Genomic DNA, 27186 nt, shown 5'->3' with positions numbered 1-27186 from the left:
TTGGGAGTGGTGGAAGTGAAAATATTTTCAGTGAATTGATGTGTAAATAGCCTATACTTAGCCTGCTGTATCCTTTAAAACAGTTATTAATGGTAATGAGAAGCATCAATATATATCACAACAAAGAGGAGTAAACAAAGAAATCATAGCTTTTCTTATTTATTTTCCTCACATTAAATAACTCGGTATCCCAAGTTTAGTCCTCTCTCTACAATTCGTCATACTATTCTAACTCAAAAGGTATGTAGATATGTGAGTTGAAAGAATAAACTAGCAAATGTAAAGATTTAGTTGGGTTTCTGTAGAGAAAATACTTATGAAATTATTTAAAATATGTTTCTTTTTATAGTCATCAATAGATGCTGAGTAAAAACATGGAGTTAGAAATAAATGTGCTGTAATGCACCTCTACTAGTATATAGTATTTCCTCCATACACAATCTACCATATTTAGCAAGTAAAAAGCCAGAATGCTCTATTAAATTTAAATTTTCAGTTAAACAACAAGTAATTATTTTAATATACTATACTTATTTCCATGTGGTATTTGGGACATATTTATACTACGAAATTATTCATTATTTATCTGAAATTCAAATTTAACTAGGCATCCTAAATTTTACCTGGCAATCATAATATTAATACTATAGACACAAATAACCTCCAGTGCATAGATAATAGTAAAATGAATGACAGGTTTTAAGTATTCACCAACTTTCTTTTGAATATAATTTAGATTTTAAATTTATATCATTTGATTTTTAATCATGACTTCGCTTGACAACTGGCTAGCATAATTCCTGAAAATTTAACAATCAGCTTTTGCACATCTCTGACATTATACTTGCTTATAATAGTTCCACAACAGAGAGCTAGACTATTAACTCTAGTGTACCTCAGTTCATAATATTACTATGATTTAAAAATGGCTTTTAAACACAGCCTTGTTAAATTTCACATGAAGTAAACTGCAGTGCACTGAACTCTCCCAACTCTTCTGTCACCGCCAACTCCCACCGCTGGGGAAATTTCTGTGTAGCTAGGAAGAATACAATTTTAGACTTCCTCCTTTCCATTTTTAGGGATTTTTGTGATAGCCAGTCTTCTTTAGAAATGGGTGGTTTTAATGAAAAAGCTCTAACTTCAAAGCTTCTGTCTTTTTTTTATTTACTTTTTTATTTTTTTGTGGGATTGGAGGAAAAAGACCTAAAGAGAAGGTCCTTTTGTTTTTGTGTTTAGCTGTGCACATTCATCAGATATTGGCAATGTAAAGATAAGCCTAGAATTTTGTTTCGGATCAAGGTAAAAATTCCACTCTGATCCGCAAAGTATTGAGATTAAGAATGTGTAGACTTGCAGTAGAGAGAAAATAAGGTTAAGATGAGCTCTAGAGGACAGGCAGGCTACTGAGGAGGCCCACTTATCAGGGCACATTCCTGGGTGTGCAGGAGGCAGCCAATCAATGACTCTCATTATTGATGTTTCTATCTCTCTCTCCCTCTCCATTCCGCTCTGAAATCAATAAAAATATATTTTAAAAATTAAATAAGTAGCCGAAACTGGTTTGGCTCAGTGGATAGAGCGTCGGCCTGTGGACTGAAGGGTCCTGGGTTCAATTGCAGTCAAGGGCATGTACCTTGGTTGCGGGCACATCCCCAGTAGGGGATGTGCAAGAGGCAACTGATTGATGTTTCTCTCTCATCGATGTTTCTAACTCTCTCTTTCTCTCTGTAAAAAATCAATAAAATATATTTTTAAAAATAAATAAGTAAATAAATAAAACAGGTGTCCTTCCCTTTATTCAAACATTATGCTTAAAAGGGATTTTCAAAATCAATTTTATTTTTCATATATGAGGCATTCTTATTTTATGACAAAAAATCTTAAAATAATGGTGTGAATTATCACTCCATATTCATTTCTTTTTATTAGACCTGGTGTCCCTCAGCCCAGCTTGCACCCTCTCCAATATGGAACCCCTCAGGGGATGTCTGAACTTTTGGGGAAGTTATCCGGACATTTTTCACAACCCCACACTCTGAAAAGGAAGGAAGAAAGGAAGGGAAGGAGGAAGGGAGGGAGGTAGGGAAGACAGAAGGCAGGGAGGGAGGGAAGGAGGGATAGAAGGAAGGAGGAAAAACAAAAAAGGGCTCTGTGAGATAAATTGAAATGCTGGGTAAATGTGAAGCAATTAGGAAAATAGTTCTCTTTTCCTTTGAAATTACACAGATGAATTCCAGGGGTTCATAAATTCCTGAGAAGTTTTTTAATGAGAGTGTGTTTGTACAATTATAATCTGAAAAGTAGATGTTACCAGTTATGTTAATAGGTTTTCTTTGATGGTGAACTAGTCATTGAAAACAATTTAAAAAATATATATAAGGTGCCGTGTAACCCAGTATTTTTCCAGCTAAAACTCCTTTAGAATTAAAGATTTTTTTTTCTGCTTTAGAAGTTCTATGTTACTCAAGTCTAGGGAATAAAAAGCAAAAGTCTTAATTCTTTGGTAAACATCTTTAAAAATTTAATTTTCTCAATGCAGTACATTCTTAGTAGCTTAGTGGTATTATCCTTTGGAAACAGAGAAATATTTCCCAACAATTCCCTTTTAGGAACTTATCTCGTATGAAAAATCACACAAATATATAAAGATGTGTGTTCAAGGATGTACACTGCAAATAAAAACAAAAACAAAAACAGAAAAATTGAGGGGAGAGGAGCACTCAACGATAGGCTGTTGGACTAGAGAACTTTTATGTGCTGCAATATGATATTGTTTAAAAGAATAAGGCAGAACTGTTTTTACTGAAAGCAAAATATGTTAAAGCATTAAAAAAAAAAAAAAAAAAAAAAAAAAAAAAAAGTAGTTCAAGCAGTAGATGCCAAGCCTATCACCTTAACTCTGATTCCTGATCAAAATGAAGAGATGGCAAATGGAACCTCTGATGGATGCATAAGCCAGGAAACCAAGGGGAAGCAAGGGCACACTCCAGGAGGGTCTGTTTACAAGATATGGGAAGGTGTGGGACAACCACAAGAAGACTGAGGTGCCCCTGGGCTAGTCATACCAGGTGTTGTAACCTATGAGCATAAAGGAATAAGAGGAGGGAACTGAATTCAGTGGGGGAGTGTGGAAAAGGTCACCTTCAGAGGACCTTTGGCCTCTGGTGGTTTGATACAGCCAGCCCAAGACCACCCTGCATGGAGGAAGCAAGGAAATACAGAAACTGACCTCCTTGTGCTCCTTCCCTCTGTAGGGGCTTCCTGTAGGAAGCGGATGTAGGGTAAAGCCTCCGACTGACCTGCTGGCAAAGTCGCAAACAAGTCCCAGCTTGGAGGGCACAGTCCTTGAAGCATAATTAAACTTGATCTTTTAACTGCTCCCTAGATCTTTCCTGGGTAGCTAGTGGGCTGTGGGAGGGGCAGCAAGTATTGCCAAAATATTATAAGTGAAACTTACAAGAACATTGTAAATTACCTTGTTAGTCCCTGACTATAAAGAAAACATCAGCTTTGCAATCTCCATCTGTTCTGTGGCCTCAGCCAGGCACAGAAGATCCACCTAGACCCAGCTTTTTCTCTTGTCTGTATTTTTTCTCTATCCTTCACCGCCCTCCCTCAGGCTGGCCGAATCCTTGGCTGTGCTGGCGCAGCACAGCCTCCCAGTGGGCCAACCCAGCTGGAAGCCAGAGAACAAGTGAGCCTGTGACAGTCATGTGTCAGGTCTGCCTCCAGGGCAGAGAAGCGTGCAGTGGGTGAGGAGTGCAGGGTACAGGGTTGGGGTGGGAATAGAAGGTATCTGGCACAGTAAACAGAGCACACACTATTCCATATAATTGCATTTATCCCACTTCTTACTGACAATTACCACACTAAAAAAATACCTAATCACTATGGAAAATTGTCCACTTTATTTTAGTTAGCTTCAGATATAATGAGGCCAAATAATAATAATAATAATAATAATAATAATAGTAAATCAAACTTTCTCAACAAACACATTAGTGAAGCATTCTTTAGGCACATTCTGAAAAAATCTGAAAATAAAATATTTGTGAAGATCATTCATTCATTGCCTTTTGGATGTGACTATAGGCAGAGAGGATAATGTAGCTAGGGAAGGACCATGATGAAAGTTTTTAAAATGCATTTGAATGCCCTGTGTTACCATAGTTTGGAAAGTGAGTACTTATTTGGTTTGGTTTTTCAATTGGATTGGATGGATGGGAAAAAGAATACTACAGCTGATTACCTGCAATGGAACAGCACTGCCATTTCTTGATTCTGAAACATACTGTAAGTCTGTAGATTTGAAAATGTATCATCACCCACAAGTTGGTCACCATACATAGATATTATTCAACAAATATTTATGGATCACTCACTTGGTGCCTGGCCTTACTCTTGGGGCTATTGATAGCACAATCTATAAGACAAGCTTTGTCACTGTCTGATGGAAAGCTTTGTTCAGAAAAATCTTGCACAGAAGTCCATTATATTTACATAAAAGATAAAAGATGAATAATGAGAAGAGCAGAGATGCTCAAGTTTCATTAGGTCTGGGAGCCTGGAGCCCTGTGCTTCCCATTCCTTCTGTCCTTTGGAATGCAGTTCGTTAGTATGAAATCACTGTCCTTATAAGCTTCACACAGTATTATCACCTCAGAGTTAGGGGATTGCAATGTCTACTGGAAATATTAAACTCTAGTAAATCTCACAGATGTTTACTCATATTTCACATTTTTAGTGATTTATTTACATTATTAAGTTTTAAGGTACTCTAGTTTTATCGTCCATCCACCCATTCAATAAATGAGTGCCTTCCATATGGAAAGAGCTGAGCATACAGTAGTGAAAAGACAAGAGTCCTTGCCACAATGATAGGTTTTAAACCCCTAATTATACAATCAATTATTTAATGGCTTTTCAGAGTGTGGGGTTGTGAAGACTTCCTTTAAGAAGTGGCATTTCTGCCTTGGCCAACAGGAGGTCCTGGTTCAATTTCGAGTCAGGACACATAACCAGGTTGTGGGCTTTATCCCCAGTGGAGGCATGCAGGAGGCAGTGGACCAATGATTCTCTCTCATATTGATGTTTCCATCTCTCTCTCCTTCTTCCTTCCCCTTTGAAATCAATAAAAAATATTTTAAAAAAAGATGTGACATTCCTGCAGATCACTGCTTGATTTGTAGGAATTAATTAGTCCATGGATTGCAAGCTCAAATTCCTTCAAGGCAGCAGGCAGGTAACACAGGTATGCAGCTGGCAGAGACAAGGCTGTTGGAAACATTAAGGCCCTAGGCAGACTGGAGGAAGTTGACTGGCCTTAAGGTATTCAAATTCACACTTTAATCATCTCTGGGCCAGCCAAAGTCTGCAGCCAAAGACAGCAGAAGGCCTGGCAGACTGTTCCTGCTCCAATGATTCAGTCAGTGGGAAGAGCAGGTGCAATGGCCCTGAGGCAGGACGGGGCCTTCTGTTCTAATGAACTGAAAGAAAGCATGTATTGTGGAGTTGGCTCAAGGAGAGCCGACTGGGTAGTCACTGGGGAGACAGTGACTCCAATGGACTGGGAGAGAAGTCAGACACTCAAGACTTCATGGGCACGTGAGGGCTTGAGCCTTTATCCCATGTATCCTTGGATACATTGAAGATTTTTAAGCAGGGAAGTGAATTCATTTGACTTGCATTTTTAAAAGCCCTCTTGCAAGGAATGAAAGTAGTCGGTTAGGAAGGTGTTGTGATAGTTTCCCATCTCTCCTATAATTTTTCATCTACATTATTTAAATAACTCTGTTTGTCTTCATGAAATCTTATGCCTGTATTCCTCACTCTAGATGAACAAACTGAATGCTTCCTTCTTAGTCCTGATTATGACAATGAAATTGCAGGTGTCTGAGCCCTGGAATGGAAAATCTGAAGTAAAAACTCAACAGCTCATACACAGAATCTTCTATCTGCCAGCTGATATGACTTTGGTGCAATTACTGAAACCAAGATGAGCAAGACAGCCCCTATTCTCAAGAAATTCACATGACTGGAGAGAGAGATACTTAAGCCAACAAATAATAAGTGGTGTGGTGTCAAATCTAAGTATTATAGTAGCATGAAAACATGAGCCAAACCTGCCAGAGGTGGAAAATCAGGTGAGGCTTTACCTGCAAATCCAAAAACTTGTTATACTGCTGATTTGGTTTAGTATTTTAAAAATCAATTCTTTAGAGATGATCTCAAGCTTAGTTTTGACAATTAACAAATAAATGTATAAGATTAGATTGCTTGTGTATATAAATAACTTTCATTGATAGTGTGTCCTTTCTTGGTGGCATTATTTTGGTTCTTAAGTAACCAAGAAGTTAAGTCCTATGAGTCAGCAAGTCTCCATAATGTTTATTGAAAGGTGAAAACTTGGTTAGGAAAAAATTGAGGAAGCCAGACACATTTGCTTCTCCTTTAAAAAAAAATAGAAATGACAAGCTTTCACAACTTTTGTACACAGTTCAACATGATATATTTGTGTTTTGTTGTTATTGTACAAGACAGATTGGATGAGCGTTCTGATGTTAAAATTAACTCAGCTTTTTTTTTTAACTTATTTTTTTCATTGGTATAGTTAGGCTCAAAATTAATTTCCTCCTTTTTTCTCTCCTTATGACTGTGTAGAAAACATGTTCATATGACATTAATGCCACAAGTAAAATATTAGGAGTAAACACCATTTCCTTCATGAAAATCACCTTTCTGGACATAATAATCATTTCTCTTTATGATGTCCCTAAATCTAGATTCAAAACTCTCTACACTTACATTAAGATTCTATTTTATGGGTATTTCATGTTTGTAATTGACACAAAGTCTTGTGATGTTGGAAAATCAACTTTCATGCCAAGATTTGTGCTCATGTTCAGGGAAAGGGCTCTACCCTACAATCTCTAGGGTACTTTGCATACTGAACTGATGGCACGGATGTTTTTCTAACACAAGCATTTGCATTCAGACTCCCATGAATAACATGAAGTGCAGCTGTGGGATGGCAGATCTGTCCAGAAGTCAAACAAGGTTGCTATCATCATGCTGACTGATTCATTTTCACCATGTTGCCTCGATGTCTCAGACACAAGCCCCAACATCTGCCACACTGCCTTTTCCCTCCAAGTGACAAAAATAAAAGAAAATGGCAGTTGTCATCAGCCCACTTTTTACCCTGATTTATTCAGTCCTTAGCAACCAGAGAATCTACACTGGGACACATTGCAATGATTGTCATAACTTGAAAACAAATCTCTAATCTTTTCCAGAAAGATGTGTCAATCCTTAGAGTATAAAAAGCATTAAAATCTGGAATTGAGAGGCAAAATATATCACATCCAACTAAAAATTCTTTGAGCCAGACCAGTGATAATGTATGGAGTTATAAGTGATAATAATAACAGTGACTACTGTATGCAATGTGTTAATACTTTTAAGTACATTATTCCATTTAATTCTTGCAACTATAAATAGTAATATAAGGAGACTGTGTTGTTTTCATTTCAATATATTTTTTCTTCACATATACTAAAAGCTTAAGAGACTTAATGAAATGTGGGGCTTAGTACAGTGTCTATCAGATAACAAACACTCAATATATTCATTTATTCAAAAAAGTATTCATGAATAAGTGTCAAAGTTGTCTTTCAACTGGTATTTCTTCTGATGTGGCTCTTTAGATGTCTTTAAAGCAAAAAAAGCAAATTTGGAGAAGCACTGCTAAGATGAAATTTCTACTTCCTACCCTCAGAGGCCTACACATTTAATACAACAAAACATCGTTAGGAAAGTAAACCATGGAAAGCAGATGTAGTAGATAGAGTGGGAAGAAGCAGAGCCATGGCCTGATTCACACACCTACCTCCTTCTCATGAGTCCTAGCTAGCAGCTGGCAGTCAGGTATCAGATAGTGGGACGAGAACATGTTCCCCCAACAAGATCTAGATAGATGCTAGGATCACATTCCAGTGGACCAGGATGGGGACCCTGAAGGCACCCAGCCAGTGTTTGTGGGTGGCTATGGAAGGTGTGACTCAGGGCATCCAGGTGTTAGGAGCTCACCACAAACACCAACCTAGAGAGGGCTGAGGCTGCCAGGGTATTCCCTGCTCAGAAAAGACTAAGATCAGTGTTTCTCTGAACCTGGACATCTAACTGGTAAAGTTAAATCCCTTAATTTGACACCAAGGACTCTAATATCTAGCAAAACTTAATTTCAGATGTGTGCTCTACATCAACACCAAAAGGCCCATTCCATTTATGGTCCAGAAAGTGCATTGCACTTTCACGGGGCCATTCACTTACTCTCACTATTCTGGGTGCCCCATCTCCACCCACCCTCCATTACTTGCCCAAGCCTCTGCCTCCTTAAGAGCTCAGTGCCAGAGAATACCCCCTGACCCACCAACCTGCAAGTCAGACATGATTGAATGGTCCTCAGAAATCTCACAGTACTTCCTTTGTATTTCACATTTACCAGTTCATACCATACTTTGAATTACTGTTTGTACCTGAGGCTTAATCTCCTTTATTAGGGTAAAGGTCCCTTGGAGAGTGATCAAGTCTCCTACTGTTTTGTACTAACCACAGTACCTGGGCTCAGTGCCTTAAATGAAGCGATTATCCAATAAATGCCTATTGGGTTGGTCACTGTCTATGTAACTGCCTTGCCTATTCTACTGAGAGTGAATTAACAACCATAATTCAATGGTTCATATATATATGTTCAAGTTATTGCCAAAGAATAACTAAAGCGGAGAAAGCAGATTACTGTACTATAAAGTATAAATGGTGACATGCATATGTTTAAATTAATGAAAACTATATCCTAGTAATATTGCCTCACTAAAAGGTAATAAAAACCTATGTATTATTAATCATAGCACAGAATTTCTGAAAATCTCAAAGGAATAAGAGGAATGAGGTGAATAAAGGTGCTTGGAGACAGTAATTACAGGCTGCTTCTGAGAGCTGTTGAGCTAAGAGACAAGAAAGACGGATCTCCTTCTGTAGTGGAAATATGTCCATATTATCCTATCATGAAATGCATTGTTTCATGACTATAGTCATCCTTGCTTTACTGCGAGCAAAGAGTGAGAAATTATGAAGAGGCCTGCTGTGTACTTCACCCCTCTCCTGGGACCCCACAGGAGCCATGAGGGGAACTGCTCCTTCCCTCTAGCTAGTCATTTCCTTAAGGCTAGGCTGCTCTGCCACACTGCCTACTTTCAAAGGAGAGAAACACAAACTAAGCCATAGGGATGTTTGGAAGCAGACCAACGGGAATTCACTGTATCACCAGCCTAGCTAACTATGAGGTCTCTCTAGTTAGTTTCATTTAACTGGTTTTTGTTATCTGGCCTCAGTACCTTGTATGACTATGCAAAACTGATTTCCGTTCTGGAAATGAACATTTAGTTCTCATCTGCTGCATTGGTAAAATGCCCACGGTGTTTGCCCTCGGCAGTGTGGGTGCCCTTGAGAGTATATATCCTGCTGCACAAGTGATGCTATTATAGCTAAGCTCCCACAGCTACCGAACAACAGAGCCCAGAAAAAGAAGCCTTCACCTGCTGCTAGAGAGAGCACAGAGAAGCGCTGGAGCTTTTCAAGCACCTTCAGGTGCTCACCTTCTATGACAACCAACTGCTCTGAAAGAGGTTGCCTTGGGAAGGACCTGGGGCAGGTGGCCCTGGCTGATGATGAGATATAGCAGGGCCCTGAAGGAGGAGTAAACATATCATTACTTTCTATTAGGGAACCTTTGCTCATTGAATAAAGGCCAGGGATTCAGAGCATAAATGAAAACACAGGCAACTTAAATGAGGTATCTAAAGTATCACTTTAATTAAATTAACTAAATCGAATCCCGTGTACTTTCATTCTAAAACTCTATTCCCATTAACTCCAATTACTTCCCTTTGTGTCTTTGGCTTCAAATGGATGTCAGCAATGACCACATTCAATTTCTGCCTTCTTCTCACCCCCCAGCTTTCATGGTAAAGGTGCAGCAACCAAATGTTCAGAGCCTTTAGCTCAAAAGAAGAGCAGACACTAGCTAAGACACCATCGAGATGCATGCACTTAACAAGATTGGGTTTCTTTTGTTCTTTTTGCCCAGTTGGTTTTCTTGCACCCTCCTGTCCAGAAGGTTTATATATGTTTATTCCTCATATTTTGCAAAAGGTTAGCAACTTAGCTCTCATAAATTCTTTATATTCATTTTTCTCCATCTTCCAACTCATAAAACTCAGACCATCAGATCCGATGGGAGCGACATCAGACAGAAAGGGCACATCACAGCCCTCCTCTCAGCTGGCCAGGCAGGTGTGCCGTGAACCTGCCTCCCATCAAATGCAACCTGGTGGAATCATCATCTCAGGTAGTCACTGTTCTTAAAAGCCACGCCAGCATTATTCTTGCCCGCTATCATGCTCACAAATGTTACTAACCTTGCTTATGAAAGGAGATAAACATATGAGGCAAAATGGAAATTTCATAGCTTTGACTGGCTCTGTGGACATAGATTTGCTCCAGAGTAAAGTCCCAAAAACCAACTGAATGTAACCTAACTGGAAAAACATCACAGGTCGTTTTGTTACACTCTTTGGACTTTATAGGCACTAGATTCTCCAAAGCTTTGAGGTTAGAAATTTTATGGACAAATTGAAAATACAAGCTTTCTATAGCAATTTTGCTGACTGAATTTCCTGATGAATTCTGCTTCAAAGCAATATAAAAATACAAATTTGGGATCTGATACTGCTTCACGATTGTGTCATGGAAGATTGTTGAGGTGCTGAATCCTGAAATTCTATTCCTTTCATTTAAATTATGAAATACAGTCAAATTTCCAGAAAAATCTCAAGCTGAGAAAATACCTACATAAACCATTCAACCTTACGGTGTTGTCAAACCAAGTTTTCTTGATGGTGTTAGTGGTTGATTTTAATAGAACTGACTTTCATGTCACATCATAAAGCTAGTAATGATTCTCAACATTGACTACATTTGGAATCACCTGGAAGCTTTAAAGAGTATCATGCTCAGGCATTGCCCTAGACCAGTGCTCGGCAAACCGCGTACACGAGCCACATGAAGCTCTTTAGTCCCTTGATTGTTCTAACGCCACTTCTTCAAAATAGACTTGCCCAGGCCGAAAACCAACTTCTGCACATGGGCCACGAAGTTTCAATCACACTGTAGTTGCGCGCCCACACGTGGTATTTTGTGGAAGAGCCACACTCATGGGCCAAAGAGCCGCATGTGGCTCACGAGCCTCGGTTTGCCAACCACTTCCCTAGACCAATTGAATCATAGTCTTTCCTGGGATGGAGCCTGGGTGTTGGAATATTTAAAAGCTCCCTTGATGACTCTAATATGCAGTGAGAGTGAAAAACCACCAAGCTGTAGCCTGAAATGCAATTTTAAGAGGTGTTATGTGTGGAAACATAAAAAAGTATAATTAACTGAACTAAACTCCTAATTAACAACACTGACCTCTATCCTAGGCACTTCAAATGAATTCCTACGTATCCAAGTCTCCTAATTGCCATTTTGGGGGCAAAAAGAAAGCAAAAGCATTTTATATGCGTGCACTGTGTGATTGTAGCACAGTAGGCCTTAGCGCAAAGGGATCTCTTAGGAGCACTTTTCTGAAGAATGTGCGATTTGATGATAGGGAAGTCTGGCAGGTGGCCCCAGTGGCAGAGGAGGAGGGAGAGGGAGAGAGGGGTGCATTTTTGGGTTTATGTTCCATAAAAGTTCTTCATTAAATCACAGGAAGAAACAAGCCTCCCTTTAGCCTGGCAGGAGTAAGTCTTTAAAGAGATAAGTGAGGCCTTCTATACCAAAAAGAGACTATTATCTTTTTCCAGTATCCTCCTTTTGTTGCCCACAAAGCTCAATGTATCAGTGAGAATTAGGACACTGGTGAAGTGACTGAGGCCTTCCCTTGACATTGGCTGACTCTACTTTTGGAATCTCTACTGTAGCCGGTAGGGTTCATGGTCCTAAATAAGGTCCTCATCTGCTTCCAGGAAAGAATTGAATCAAACCCACGGGATTTAGCTGAGGAGCTACTGTTACTTTATGTTTCCAGGAAATTCTTTTTAGAATTAATCTGACACATCACTACACTATTAAAACTGATTTTAAGAATGATAGGTTAGATGAAGGTCAAGTAACATTAGTGATTGTATATACGTAACTTCTCATTATTATGGCATTTATTTTTTTATTATTTATTTATTTATTTATTTATTTATTTATTTATTTATTTATATTTTTTGTAGCTTCTCAAGATAGGAAATGGGTCCTACTTAGGCCCAAGGTTCAGAAAGCAATGGCTCTTACTCTCCAGGCCATGTCAAAACCTCCTATTAAATTTGAATATGCATTTTAAAGACATACACACCACAGGTCAAGTAGTAGATAGTCCTCAGACCCCAGAGATGGAAGATGAACACAGGGACCCTGTTTGTGCATTTGGAGCACAAGGACAATAACTACAGACAGTATTGGTTACCTCTGACGATGGTCTCCTGGAAATGAATAGGATCATTTTAGGACTTTATTAATTAACTAGGGGCCCAGGGCACGAATTCATGCACCTTGAAAGGAACTGTGGGCTGCCAGGCAGCAGTGGGCACAGGGATGGGTCTCGGCCCATCCTCCACGCCCCTGCCCAGCCCCTCCCACTATGACCACTGGTCCCCTGTCTACTGACAGCCCCACTCTAGCTGCTGCTCCCACACGCTGATAGCATGGGCCCCACTCATACCCACTGATGGTGCAGAATGATTGGAGCCAGTACTGTCAGCAGGTGTGAGTGAGGCCTGCGCCAGCAGCAGGTGTGAGTGCCAGGTGGAAAGAAATTTCAGTAATCATCAGTGGCTTGCCCCAATGACAGAGACTGATGCCCTGCCTTGGTCTGGAACTCCCACTCACCCACTCCACCATCCCACCACAGCCAATTCCCACCATGTTCTGCACACACACCCTGGTGGTCAGTGCATGTCATAGTGACCAGTTGTTTAGTTGTTCGATTGTTTGGGTTGTTCCACAATTTGGTCTATTTGAATATTAGTCTTTTATTATCAATATATAGGATGAGAACAATATGAATATGCTTCTGAGATGTTACAGCCCAGCTTCAGTCTCTAAAGGAAATCGTAAGAAAATCATTATCTTTCACTGAGGAATGTCTATGAGGCCCTCCCATCACCACTGCAAATTCCTTTCCCCATGCTCCAACTCCCACCTTCCCCCAATCAAGTATTCTCTGTCAACTACCTTGGCTATAGGAGAGGGACATATAGCAATATCCAGTGTGATTAACGTTTTGATCCTTAACTTTTAATTAATCTACGTATTGGTCACAAACACATTGTTTAGAGATCTTGCAATTTGCATTTTAAAACCTATGTCTAATATAAACCAGTTTAACTTAATGGAGAGTATTATTATTGCTTTTATTGTTGTTATCAATATTATTTTTTTTATGGAGAAAAGAGGAATACAGTTTTGAGTGGCTTTAATATAAGGACACTTATGTAAATATTTGTGAATTGATTGCTTGTCAAATTAGAGATCTGACTAAATGTTTCACATGGCATCCAACAGGACATGCTATAGACCAGGAGACTTCAGATAAAGGACATTATTGTGTAAAAGGTCAGAATAGTCAAGAAAAAAATAGTGGTGGTGAAGAAAATATTTATGAAAGAAACAGTTCTGTGTGAGGTAGAGAGGCATAAATAGGACACTAAGGGAGTTCCATAAACAAAGAAGCCTGCCTTTCATAATGAAAAAGTAATAGAATGGGGTCCATGAGAACTACTCAAGGGTCACTGACAGGACAAGAGGAAGGCCACTCCCCTTGGCCCATCCCTGGTCTGAGGGAACTAGATTTGGATAGGCAGATAAATGGATCAAGATAGTAGTAGAGTTAGAGATAGAGATGTGAGAAGAGGAGAGAGAGAGAGAGAGAGAGAGAGAGAGAGAGAGAGAGAGAGAGAGAGAGAGAGAGAGAGAGAGAGAGGCGGGGGAGAATGGTAGATGAAGCTTTCTAGAGAGAGACAGAAAAATTTACTGAGCTCTTGCTATGGACACTGTCAATTACATGATACAGGCTACTTGCACTTTAAGATAAGCACAAAAATGTTATGTAATTTGCCCAAAACCCTACTGAGCTGAAATTCTGAAATTCTAATAAGCTAGGCAATCTGGCTCCAGAGATTGCATACTTAACTGCTCTAGTTTAGAGCTAAAAAAGAAAAAAGAAAAAAGAAAAAAAAAAAGATGGCTCATAAAGTAGAATGCCCTATTTTATATGCATCTTATTGTACCACAGCCATCAAATTCATAATTATACCTAGGCAACAAATAAATGGAAACAGTTTAAAAGTAGAGATAGCTCTGGCTGGTGTGGCTCAGTTATGCATCGTCCTGTGTGCAAAAGGTTGCCAGTTCAATTCCCAGTCAGGGCACAAGCCCGGGTTTCTGGCTTGATCCCCAGTAGGGGGTGTGCAGGAGGCAGCTGATGGATGTTCCACTCTCACATTGATGTTCCTCTCTCTCTCTCTCTCTCCTTCTCTCTAAAATATAAAAATCACTATGAAAGTCTTTAACATAATTTAAAAAATAGAGATAGATTAGTTTGCAAATGTGCAGATTAGAGGAATCTGGCAGCTATTAATTCAACAAAACAAAATAAAACATGACCAAAAGGCTGCTTTCCACATCATAATAATTGATCATGAGAGAACAGATATCAAAACTTGAAGTGACAATGCTTTGTTTACTCAGCCATCTACAAGAGAGTTAAAGCTGGCACTGATCTATTTATGAGTGTTTGCTAATTAATTTTACAACAAATGGATGCTAACAGAATTTGCTCTTTCACTCTAAACAAGTTATTCACAGGGGTTGATTTATGATTTTTTCCCCTTATTTCATTATAGAAGTTTTCAGACAGACAGCAAAGTTGAAGGAATTTTCCAGTGAAAGCTGGATATACTCAGCCCCTAGATTTTTTATGCCCTTTACAGCATATTCTTTAGGAACAGCTTTCTTGATTGATCTCAGCTTCGTCTCTGAATCATCTCAAAGTGCCCAGCATGATGGTTGCTATTAGTTGAGTCATTTGGGTGAGTACTGATCATTCACTGTGCCTCAGGCAGGAATAAGTGATGAACAACTAATCAAGAGCAGAACCCAAAGAAGCAAAACAAAGAGGTCTTTCATGTTGTGCTTGTTGTTACTGGTAAACTCTCTGTGCAAACTTATGATCAACAGTCACCTGGTGATAAAGGTTTTGAAAAAATATCAAAGCTATAATATTTCCATTTTAAGCTAAAATTTCTGAGAGTTCTTTTTATCCCTTATTTTCACTCTTTCTCTTGCTTTTCACCCATAGTGGATAATGAAATGAGATGGAACTCACATGGTGCGTGAAGGGGCATTTACTCTCACATGCACTGGCCAAATAACACTAAGTGCACTTGAACTTCTTTTCCAACAATACTCAACCCTGAGGCAGCCATTTGAACATGAAGGCCACACTTACAGGCATCTTAACCTTTCTCTCTTTAGAAAACAAGTATCATCAACTGAGATCACTGGAAATACTGCAAGGACGACACACACTTAAATAAATCACAGCTGTGAGAGCTATTGTCTGCCTTTCAATGTGATTATTGGCTGGGTGTAGCTAAGGGTTGTTATGGGTTGAATTGTTTCCCACTGAAAAGATGTGTTGAAGTCCTCACCCCCGGAACCTCAGAATGTGTCTTATTTGGAAATAGGGTCTCTGAGGATTTAAATACATTATGATGAGGCCATTAGAGTGAGCCTTATAAATTCGATGTAACGTGTGTCCTTATAAAAAAAAAAAGGGTGGGGGGGAGTTGTACATAAAGACAGACACACATGTAAGGAGAACAACATGTGAAGATGAAGGTAGAAGCTAGGAGAGAGGCATGGAACAAATTCTCTCTCACAGTCCTCAGGTGGAACCAACCCCTTAATCTCATACTTTTAACCTCCAGAACTGTGAGACAATAAATTTCTCTTTTTTAAACCACCCTATTTGTAGTATTTTTTTTATTTTATTGCAGCCCTAGCAAATTGATACAGGGGTGTTGGCAGGAGCTCAGAGACCATGGCTTTGAAAATATAACAAACAAATAAATAAATAAAATGAAGATATATGCAAGGCTGAAAGCAGTGATGAGGAAACTCCATACTATTTCCCACAGTGGCTGCACCAAAATGCATTTCTACAAACAGTGCATGAGGGTTCCCTTTTCTTCACATTCTCCTCAGCACTTGTTTTTTGTTGATTTATTGATGATAGCCATTTTGACAGGTATGAGGTGATATTTCATTGTGTTTTAATTTGCATTTCTCTAATGACTAGTGGCACTCAGCATCTTTTCATAGGTCCATTGGCCATTTGTATGTCCTCTGAGAAGTGTCTATTCAGATCTTTTGTCTATTTTTTTAATTGGATTGTTTGGCGGATTGTTTTTGTTTTTTGTTGGAGGGGGGGCCAGTTTGGTATAGTCACATTATTGCAAAACTTCCTGGTGTAGGACTGGCTTTGAGGCATGTATTCGTCAATCCCCTTTCTCTCTCTCTCTCCCTCTCTCTCTCTCTCTTTCACAACACACACACACACACACACACACCACATAATCTGTGAGAGCTCCTCTGGCTTCTATGCAAAGGCTGCCCTGGAGTTATATGGTGTGAGTAGTGGGAGAGAAACAAGTTTTTACATATGAAGACTGGATTATCACCCCATTCTTTATAGAAAATATTACAAAATCTTTATCTTTGGTAGAAGTAATTGAAAACTATGCAGCCAAAAATTATTGGGAAAAGAATATTATAGAAGTGTGTCAGGCTAATAAAAACACTGTGCTGTTCTTATGGATTGTGTAATACATATGGCATTAATAGCTTTTTAAGATTTATAATTCTTAGTATTTTTTTTTTCTCATTATAGATATTCACTTTTATACCTAGCTTGGTATTTCTTATTTGTATATTTTTCTTAAATAAGACCTATGCCAGTTGTATAAGCACTCAAAATTCTTGCAAAGAAACTAAATATTTTAACTCCTAGTCTGACAATCTTTGCAGCCTCTCAGATCTACCCAGCCCATTAATGTGGTGTCAGAATCAAAAGCTACCATGGAGAATCTGATCAGTGGTAATTTCCACTAAGAATAGGTCTCTCTCTCTTTTTTTTTTTTTTTTTTTTTTTTTTTGTCTAATGACTTATCCATGTTGAGCATTTTGATGCCAAGACAAAAAATTGAGCAATTCCCCTTTCCCCACCCCAAACCTCTACCCCAGTAGTTTTCCTTTACACATGCATCTCTTCATTTCCTGATTCTGGTCTGGGCTTGAAGCAAAGGTGCTTGAATCCTGGCAGAAAAGTTGTTATTACAATAGTTTTGATTTAATAGGAGCAGGAAATACCAACAACCTTATGTGAACTATTCCCCAATGAAGATCCAACCTGAATGCATAAATGTGGGGCCCTTGCATAATTCAGGTGAGGCTCAGATGAGATAGGGACATCTGGAAACACCTTTCCTCCTAATCTTTAGAGGCCACTGGGTAGATATGGATTCTGCACTATGAAATGCTGAAATAAGGAACTAGAATAACGTGTTGTTTTGTTTTTTTAATGTAGGGGTGTCGAACTCAATCAGAGAAGGGGCCAAAATCTAAAATCCAGCCTAAATCGCGGGCCGAATGGTTTACTGAACAGTCATAAACTGTCATTGTGATGGAAACGCAGCGGAGTGCAGTGATGACAGCGTGGTGTGGGCCACATTGCAAGGCCTGGTGGGACGGATTTGGCCCGCGGGCCTTGTGTTTGACACATGTGTTTTAATGCAAGCCCCTGAGAAATAACAAATAACATTTCTATTGGGAATATTATTTCAAATACTAACTTTAATTGTCAAGCAGAGAAAAAAATATATAAGATTACCAACAAAAGCAGAAATTTAGTCTGTTGAGAAAAAGAATTATTAGATTTACTGACCAATCTTTGCAAAATTAAGCATTTTCATTTTAATACTCCAAGGTAAAACAAAATAAGAGTTCCTTTCCCCAGTGCATTAAATGGAAGAAGTAAAGGAGGGGGGGGGGGGAGAGAGAAGAGAGACAGAGAGAGAAGAGAGAGAGAGAGAGAGAGAGAGAGAGATGCAAATTGCCTGATCCTCCCACAAAGACCATAAGCCAATTCAGAAAATCCATAAAGCACATACATTTCAAAACATTATACATCTTTCTTTTTATTAAACATATTACTAAGAAAGTGATGTTACCAATATCTACACTATAAAGTTTGAAACTTCATCCTACTCTTCAATATTACCTTAAATCCTTGTCTCATGTGTTTATGATAATTTTCTCTTCCTTCACCTTGGACACTTTTGCCATTTTCTTTTAGTGTGCATTATTTACATAATTGTTTTGTAGTCCTGTTTACTATGCTAGTAATAGCATTCAAATGGAACACACATTTTAGAATTGGGTTGGCCTTGTTGTGACCTGCCTGATGAATCACTCTTGGTCTACCGGCCTGTGGTTTTCCAGCACTGACACAACCCTATTTTTCCCCATTAATTGGAGAAGCCTGTTTATGCAGATTCAAATACATGTCTGGGCTGGGCTGTTTGAACTACTTTGGGAAAGAGCACTAACAAAAGGCATCTGGGTAGCTAGCTCTCTCCGTGAAGTCTAGATGGGAGGGAAGCATGTGGCATGAGATTTTCAAAACAATTCCCTCTGCAGGAGGGTTGTATGGTTGGTTCTAAGCATAATCCCATGACTTCTATTTGCTTGGCTCCCCAACATTTCGGTGTGGATGCATCTACTATGAGGATGGACACAAAACAAAAATAGTGGCACTGGGCAGAAGGATGCTTGGAGGCTCTAAAAGACACCACTATTTTACATCTCCCACAAAGTCCTTCACTCAGAGTAAGAACTCAGTTCTGTGGTTCTGCGTCTGTCCACAGATGGTTAAATGAATGAACACACTAAGAAAGGACCAGAAATGGGACATGTAGCTAAACTTTATGGGAAATGAGACCCAGCCAATCTCAGAGATTTACTTAGACAAGAACCTGCTAATCTTAGTGGCATCTTGGCTTGATGTGTGCACCGGTACTGATGGAGCCCCACCAAGCAACTCATGTCATGCCCATTCTTCATTGTACTACTGCTAAATTAATATGGATATTCTCCTGAAATCTCTATTATCTATTTTATAGATGATTCTTATACCTGGCCACTGTTGCTCCCCCTACCCACTCTCTACCTTTTATCCTAAATTAAAAAAAATTAGGGAGGAGCCTTAAAACCAGTTTTCCTCTTCATTAGAAATGCTTATGAAAATGAGACCAGGAAATGAGGGCAGGGAAATGGTAAAGAGAAGAGGTTGAAAAGCAAATATGATGTGGCCGTGGCTTTCAGGTTGTCATACAGCAACTTTTCTCTAGAAGCCAGGTTAATTGAGAATAGAAGAGGTAAAGTATATATACAAGTCATTTACCTTCTTCACTAAACCAAAAATTTACCTATCAGTATAGCTCAATTTCACCATAATCCCAATCCTACTATAATTAACACGCTAAAGCTAGTGATAGAGGGTAGGGGGAAATGGAATACAAGCACTAACAAATGAACCTCTGTATTATCTATACTAATAAAATAGAAAGATGCAAATTGACCATACCTCCGTGATGCCCACCAGCCAATCAGGAGTGAGTATGCAAATTAACCCAACAAAGCTGGCAGGTTAATTTGCGTATGGAGGCACCAAGCAGCCAAGCCACATCCTCCGGCTCCCAGGACCATTGCCAGCCCAGGAGGCCAGGGTGGCTGCACTGCTTGACAGCAGACATCAGGGCCTGCTTGGTTGTAGCCACAGCAACGCCTGAGCAGACAAGCGGGCCCACAGGCAGCACCCAATAGAGCATGCTTTCCCATCACCATGGTGTGGAGCAGGCTGGCCCCGCAGAAAGTAGAGAACCATGGGAAGCAGGCCTACGCTGTCAGTAGGACATTCCCTGAAGGCTCCCAGATTGTAGAGGGTGCATGTACTCCCCCCACCCCATGCACGAATTTCATGCACCAGGCCTCTAGTAAATGAATAACAAAATCACACTGCAAGTGTTGGGAAAGAAATGAGTTAACTCAAGTAACTTTTAAAGATAGTATTTTCTCTGTATACTAAAATACAATAGACAATAAGAACTGTACACAAATATATACTCAAGTAAACCGTATCTCTCATGGGTATGGGTTAACAATTCTAAAACTATTATATGTGTATATTAGGATTGAACAAGAAGTAAATCTACTATGAAAGCAAGATTTCTCAGTAAAAAAAAAAAAAAAGAGAGAGAGAGAGAGTTACACACTAGGAAAGGAGAAGGCTAGGTAAAATTTATCATTTGGTATTGGACTAGAAACAGAGGTATCAGTATGAATTCATGGATTTGAATGTGTGTGTATGCACATGTGTGCACGCACGCAAAGATAGGCTACTTTTAGAAGTGATGACCTAGAGCCTGCTCCCCTTTCACCCCCCCTGTTTTGAAGTGCTGATCTAGGATCCTTAGAAAGAGAGGGAAAATATGTTTTGTCAGTGTTTGTAAGGGCAGTAGATATTAGACTTACACTGAGATACCAGGTTTACCATCTTATTCCAAATGGGGCCAGTGAGGACATTACTGTCCCAAAGCACAGAATTGGAGCTGAGCTGCATAATGGGGGAGGGAAGTAAGAAAATTCCAGTTATATCTAAGGACCTCTGTTCCCAAGATGTCTCAATACAGGAACCATGTTCTAGGTATTGCAAACTCCACTTCCTCCACTTCAACTCTCATAAAATAGACACAAATCCAGAGACTACTGTTTAATTTTGGAATATACTCTTGATCTATACAATTTGTTTAAAGGCAGAAGTTCTTTTAAAATTTGTGGAAGAGCAAACCTAAACATGTAGATCATTTTTAAGCCATTTTTAAAATTAACAACATATGATCAAAATGGAAAGCACAACAATTCAAAAGCAGCTCTGAGGGATTATTCACACAGACTCAAGAAACTGACAAACAACCAAGTTACTTTCTCCAGAGAACTTTCCCATCAATTAGTCACTTGCACGACTTCTACTAGACATTAGTCAAAGAGAGTGGATGCCACATAGAATGAATCAGTCCCCGTTGAGGGAAGTCTCTGAGGGGTACTGACAAGCAATCTATTTCTGTTTCCAAGGAAGGATTTTTTTATGCTTGAGTTTAAGGAGAGAAGATGAGCATAACACTTCACTTCTAAACAAGACTTGCATCAGATCAGCAGGTACCCAAAGGCTTGTGTTGATAGAGAGTGTGAAAGCGGCTGCTTTCTATCATGTGAGCACTGTGATGTTTCTGACATAGGATTTTCTTATTTCTCTTTTACCACTGACTGTATTGCCTTGCCACTGTCTGTGAAAATCTCATGCCCTACAAAATCATCCTCTCTTTTTCTGACCACCAGTCCCAAGAGATCAAAAAGGTTTAAATCAGACTTCAGTGTGTATTTGCTTTCTTTGCCTAATTAAGCTGAAAAGTTTACAAGAGCAAATTAATGGAAATTCAAAACATGTAATTATCCACAAACTGTAGAGTCAAAGGCCTAGCCAGGAGCTAAAATGATTGGGCATAGCCCTGTTTTCCATCTCAAAGGTATGGACCTAGGAAGGGCATCACTACTACCGTCCCTTCAGTGCAGATGGGAATTCAGGTTTTTAAAATGTATTGAATAATTTATCTAATTTAATAAGCTGGCATTAACTGAATATTGGATAATTGCTAAACCTAAATGCTAGGATTTATTTATCCAACAAATCCTCCATATGATTGTTTAATATGCATGAGGGAAATCGAGACAAGTAATAAGGTTTATAACTATAAAAATTGGAAGAGAACATATAAACAAAATGACCAAATAATCTCACATCACAAAGTGTGAGAAGGGTGCGGAAATAGTTTAAAGGAGAGAGCTTTTAACCTTGGGGGTGTCAGAGTCCTAAAAAGAGAAAGTCTTGCAGAAACTGACATCTGAGGTGATTCTAAAGAAGAAACCAGAAGTCACCAGACAGCCTTTCGAGTAAGGGAAAGTGGAAGGGGTTGAGGGGACTGGGCTTTCTTGGAAGCAAAGAAAACAGCTGGTACAAATGAAGGCACAAAATAGTACGGTACGTTATCCTATAAAGCGCAAAGTCAGTATTATCAGAGAAGTAGATGGGCAAGGTGATAGGAGGAAGCAGGTCCTGGCACAACAGGAACAGATACCGCTGGAGGTCATCAGCTGCCCAGGCCACCTGTATTATACCTACTGTCACAAGAGCCATGGTCAAAATTGCATTTTGGATAGATGTTTCTGTGTGCAAACAAAATGAGAGAAACTTTAGTGACAGCATGAAGTTTATACAGTCTGGTTAGAAATGTTTCTCCCCAATACTGTTTTAATCAGTTAAGTCATATTTAAGAGCAGGAGCCTTTTTTTTCTTCTGGTCCTTCAAACCCCATGCCAACTGTCAATAATGTCAGCAACAATGGCACAGAATATGTGGGTGGGGGGTGGGGGTAGATGGTTAAGACTGTCACCACCATCCTTTTTCACCTGCTCCTTCAGCTAATCCACATAAACAATGCATCTAAGTAAAGGCACTGTATTTGCTCTAAATGGCAGCTTCAAGACAAGACGAGGTGCCTCATTCCAGCCAGCTTCCTGTGGCTCTTAGAAGCCCTTCAATATGCAAATTCTATAGCACCCACTGAATATCAGCAAAGGATTCACAGATGACCCTTTGTGTGTGTGTGTGTGTGTGTGTGTGTGTGTGTGTGTGTGTGTGTGTTTTCAGGCTTTAAAGGTCTCACAATGCCTTCTTGTGTAAGGCTCTATGGGAAACCTCTGTCAGCACCCCACTGGTGTGCAAATGGTGGGGAGAGGCCTCTGCAGGTGAGGCCTGGGGAGAGTCCATTCCTCACTGATTAGTACCATTGCTCCTGGAATTGACAACAGATGGTTTGCCATTGGCTAAATTCTCAGCTGAATTTCCCAAGAGTCTTTTCAAGCCTGAGCTACCATAAATTATATTCTATCTGAAAAGGCAAAGCCTGGAACTGCTCCATAGACATAAACAGTGTTGATGATCATCTACAAAACCAATGATTTCCTATAGTACTTTTCAAAACATAAAACTAATAGCTACTCATAAATACCTTCTGTTGTTTTTATACATTTTAAATAACTTTGGTTAGGTGTCATATAATTACTTCAGTTAACATTTTTGATACTAGAAATACCATGTGTCTATTTTTCTCCTTTCCTTTATTTTTGTTCACTTTTATTTTCACTTAGCTGTTATCAAGTGGTAGATTGTTCATAAGAAATTAAAACTAATGTTTTATTTGTGAAAAATTATCATCAGGGTAGACAGATCCTCTTCCTTTTTCTCGCCATACTTATAGGGTAGCCAGATTTACCAGAAATAACAAAGACCAAGTTAAATTAAATTTTTAGATAAACTACAAATGATATTCCAGTATAATTATATTCCATGTAATATTTAGGACATACTTATATTAAAAGTATTTTTGTTATTTATCTGAAATTCAAGTTTAACTGGGAATTCTGCATTTTACTTGGCAAGCCATACAAGAAGACTTTAATTTTATTTCATTATATTTTGGTTAGAATAGCTAGCCTGGAAAAATAAATAAGACCAGAAAAAATATAATAAGCTGCCCTCCTTATTATTTTGGGAAATATTTTGCATTTTCTGTATTTTACATAGGAATATATTGTACATTGCTTTTCAAATTAAATAATAATGTGATTATATATATATCACATTATTATTTGATATATATTTATATCAAATAATTTTTATTATTTATATATATAATTTGTTAATGTCCTTATTGCTTACTTACATGGCACATCACAAAGCTAATTTTTGCTGGTTATGTTACTCCAAGTTTTAACCCACCTAGGTCTTCACTGGGCTGATATCGCCTCTCTCTTTTAAATTAAGGGTCCCTTTGTAATCAACTGACTAATTTAATCCTATGATCTAAGTTATCACCACACATTACAAAATTCTGTGAAACAAGACCTGCTGTAGAAGATGAAATAGGAACTGAATGAATGAATGAATGAAGTTCCATTGGTTTTTTTGTAGACATTTCTTTAGATGAGCAATGTTGGCTTCAGAGCTAGCCAAAAGAAGTACAAGCAATTTTTTAAAAATATATTTTTATTGATTTCAGAGAGGAAGGGAGAGGGAGAGAGAGAAATAGAAACATCAATGATGAGAAAGAATCATTGATCCGCTGCCTCCTGCAGGCCCCACACTGGGGATAGAGCCACAACTTGGGCATGTGCCCTGACCAGGAATCGAACCATGACCTCCTGGTTCAAAGGTTGACTTTCAACCACTGAGCCATGCTGACTGGGCAAAAAATACAAGCAACTTAAATATGCCTCTAAGTCATTCCTCAACATACTCTGAAGAATCAGTACCTTTTGAGAACTATGGCCTCTTCCAAGGTGAGGTAACCATATTGGTGTTGGCACTCTGAGGGAGAGGTTTTGTCAGCCATATACATATCAAAAAGAGAGTCAGGCAGGCTCCAACTGAACCATGAACTGAGATAGTCCCAATGGCTCTTATGTCATCTAATTTCTTATTCACTAATAAGAAATTTGCTTTTACAGGAAACTGTCACTAGCACAACATAAGCTCTGGCTTTTACTTTAAAGAAAAGATGCCAGTTTCTAAGCTCATCCTTTAATTGCCTTGTACATAATAGAAGAGGTTATTAGTGTAGTGAACAAGCCAGAACAGGGATGTGGAAGCCAATGGTTCTCTATTCCGACCATGGAAAGTTCACTGAGAGCTGTGGTCTGAAGCCAACCAGAGGATGTAGGGGACTGGAGATTTTCCTTTTCCTTTGGCCCACAGCAAAGTATGTTGCCTTCTTTCTTTTGCAAAGCAACCACCAGGTACTTCTCAGAGAAATGCTACTAAGATGATTTAGTCTAGGACAAGAGTGAGTCATGGCTTGTACAACTCGATGGTGCTGCCAACCGCCTCTGCTCTCCCTCACAGTTTTTGTTTTCTTGGTATGATAATTAGTTGTTGGCATTATGAAAGTGTCTTCTGAGGAAAAAGAAATGTGGGCACCTGTTATTTCTGGAATGAGTGTTCTATGCATCCTATTGAGGTAAACTATTCAGAGTGCAAGTACTAGCCAACATGAAGTTACCTAATCCAGAGCTTCACTGCCCTCATGCTGTTTTTACCTGGGAATGTAAATTCTAGCTACTATCTTCTGCTTTCTGCTGACTTACACAGGAAACAGACTCTCTTCAGAAAGAGCATGAGTTCTAATTTTCCAAAACCTTGAAAGTTATCATCTAGTGGTTCTCAATCTCAGCTGTTCATTTGAATAACCTTATGATTTTAAAAGAAAAAGAAAAACAAAACAAAGCAAATAAGAAAACAGTGCCAGGGCCCTATCCCAGAGAAGGTTAGATAGATTCTTTGAGACTGGGGCCACCCAAGGCATTGGTATTCTTTCAAAGCTCCCCAAAATGTTTCTAATAGATGGCTAAGGTTGAGAATCACTGTTCTCATTCATCAAAACTCTTCTCAATGAAACTGAGACCCAGAGAGGCTGACAGACTGTCCCAAGGTCCCAAAGCTTGTTAGTTAGAGTGCCTTTATCTGTTTGTCTTCTTCTAGACTATGAAACCCTTGAGCACCTCAACCATGATGCTGACATTTAAGTGCACATTGCCTACTACAATGAATAGTTGATGAGGAGAGAAATCCAGGAAGAAAAGGAAAGACCAGAACCTGTTCTTCCCTTTGTCTCAGTCTCTTAAGAAAAATTGTCATTAAGATAAACAAGAAAAATTGTCATTAAGAACTTTTTAGCTCTAAAAATTGAGTTATTAAATATCAGATTTCCAAATCTAATGACCCATTTATTGCTGGAAAAATTCTGAGTCATATTGCTCCCAAAATCTCAAACCAAATGACTTTACCCTAATTGACCCAGCTGTTTGAAGCTAAGTGTTTGACCTCATTCAATACCCCATGCCTGACTAAATTCTAATTTTGTAGAGTCTCATTTATTTCACCAGTTAAACTTGGCATTCTTGAATTACTAGGCCTCTCAAAATAGCATGTTTTTATTCAGTATCAAGACTCCAGAGTGAATAAAAGAATTATGGGAAGGCTGTGCTGTGATTAAGGAGATATGGGCATAGAGCCATAGGCCTAAGAGTTGGTGAGGCCTCAGCATAGAGTTTCAGAGTGATCTGTGGCTTTGCAGGTTCTAGCCATTGCCAGCTGTACATCTTCTACCTGCCAGCCAGGTGGAAATCCAATCAATGTGGTGTGGTGTAGGGCTCATTATTGGGGCACAGATGTTGGGGGCCCTAGGACAGTGCATCAGATAGTGTTGTGTGGGTCCAAGTCCTCACCCTCACACTGACCAGCCTTCCAAATGCCCGCATCTCCAAACTGCATTCCTTTACCTGAGGGTATTTTCTGAATCCAAAGCCCACCTGCCCACCTGTGCAGCTGACTGAAAGTGCCAGAGAATGAATAACACCCCACTGTGGCCTTCAACCCAAAACTGACAGGAAGTGGGTTTTTCAGCTCCCATCCCCTCAGGTTCAGTGACTAAAGCATGTGTTGAGCTTTTCTCAGGGACTAAGGACTTGTTGCCCAACTGTTACCTGCCTTGCCAATGTACCCTTTATTAACTACCTTCCTTTCTTGCTCCTTTTCCCACTTCCTTGCTGGTGTTTCCTCAGCTTATCCCTCAAATAATGAAATCCTTGTGTCAAGGTCTGATTCTGGGGGAACCCAAAGAGGACACAGTGGCCTTGTCAATGTATTGTCATCTGCTTTTGGAAAACCATTCAATCTCTCTGTGGGTCACCCTCCTCAAATGTAAAATAATGAAAGGAATGTGAAGTCCCACTTGGTCACAACAGCTGGCAAAGCTGCTTCATGCAGCTGCCAAAGCCCTTGAATCCTGCCCCAGTCTCCTA

At 39.2% G+C, this 27186-nt stretch overlaps 1 long non-coding RNA gene across 1 annotated transcript in view; it reads right to left on the bottom strand.

Annotated features, from left to right (window-relative positions):
• Positions 1-18552, bottom strand: part of LOC118705941 — a 28351-nt gene extending 9799 nt beyond the window's left edge. The window contains exon 1 of the long non-coding RNA XR_006740017.1: positions 18431-18552. This is a non-coding gene — a long non-coding RNA (uncharacterized LOC118705941). The remainder of the gene's footprint in view (positions 1-18430) is intronic.
• Between the last annotated feature and the right edge of the window lie 8634 nt (positions 18553-27186).

Source organism: Pipistrellus kuhlii, unplaced genomic scaffold (assembly GCF_014108245.1).
Source record: "Pipistrellus kuhlii isolate mPipKuh1 unplaced genomic scaffold, mPipKuh1.p scaffold_m20_p_5, whole genome shotgun sequence".
In the NCBI taxonomy this organism is placed as follows: Eukaryota; Metazoa; Chordata; class Mammalia; order Chiroptera; family Vespertilionidae; genus Pipistrellus; species Pipistrellus kuhlii.
The sequence above is the reverse complement of the archived record's forward strand: the minus strand, read 5'-3'. Positions and strand labels throughout refer to the sequence as shown.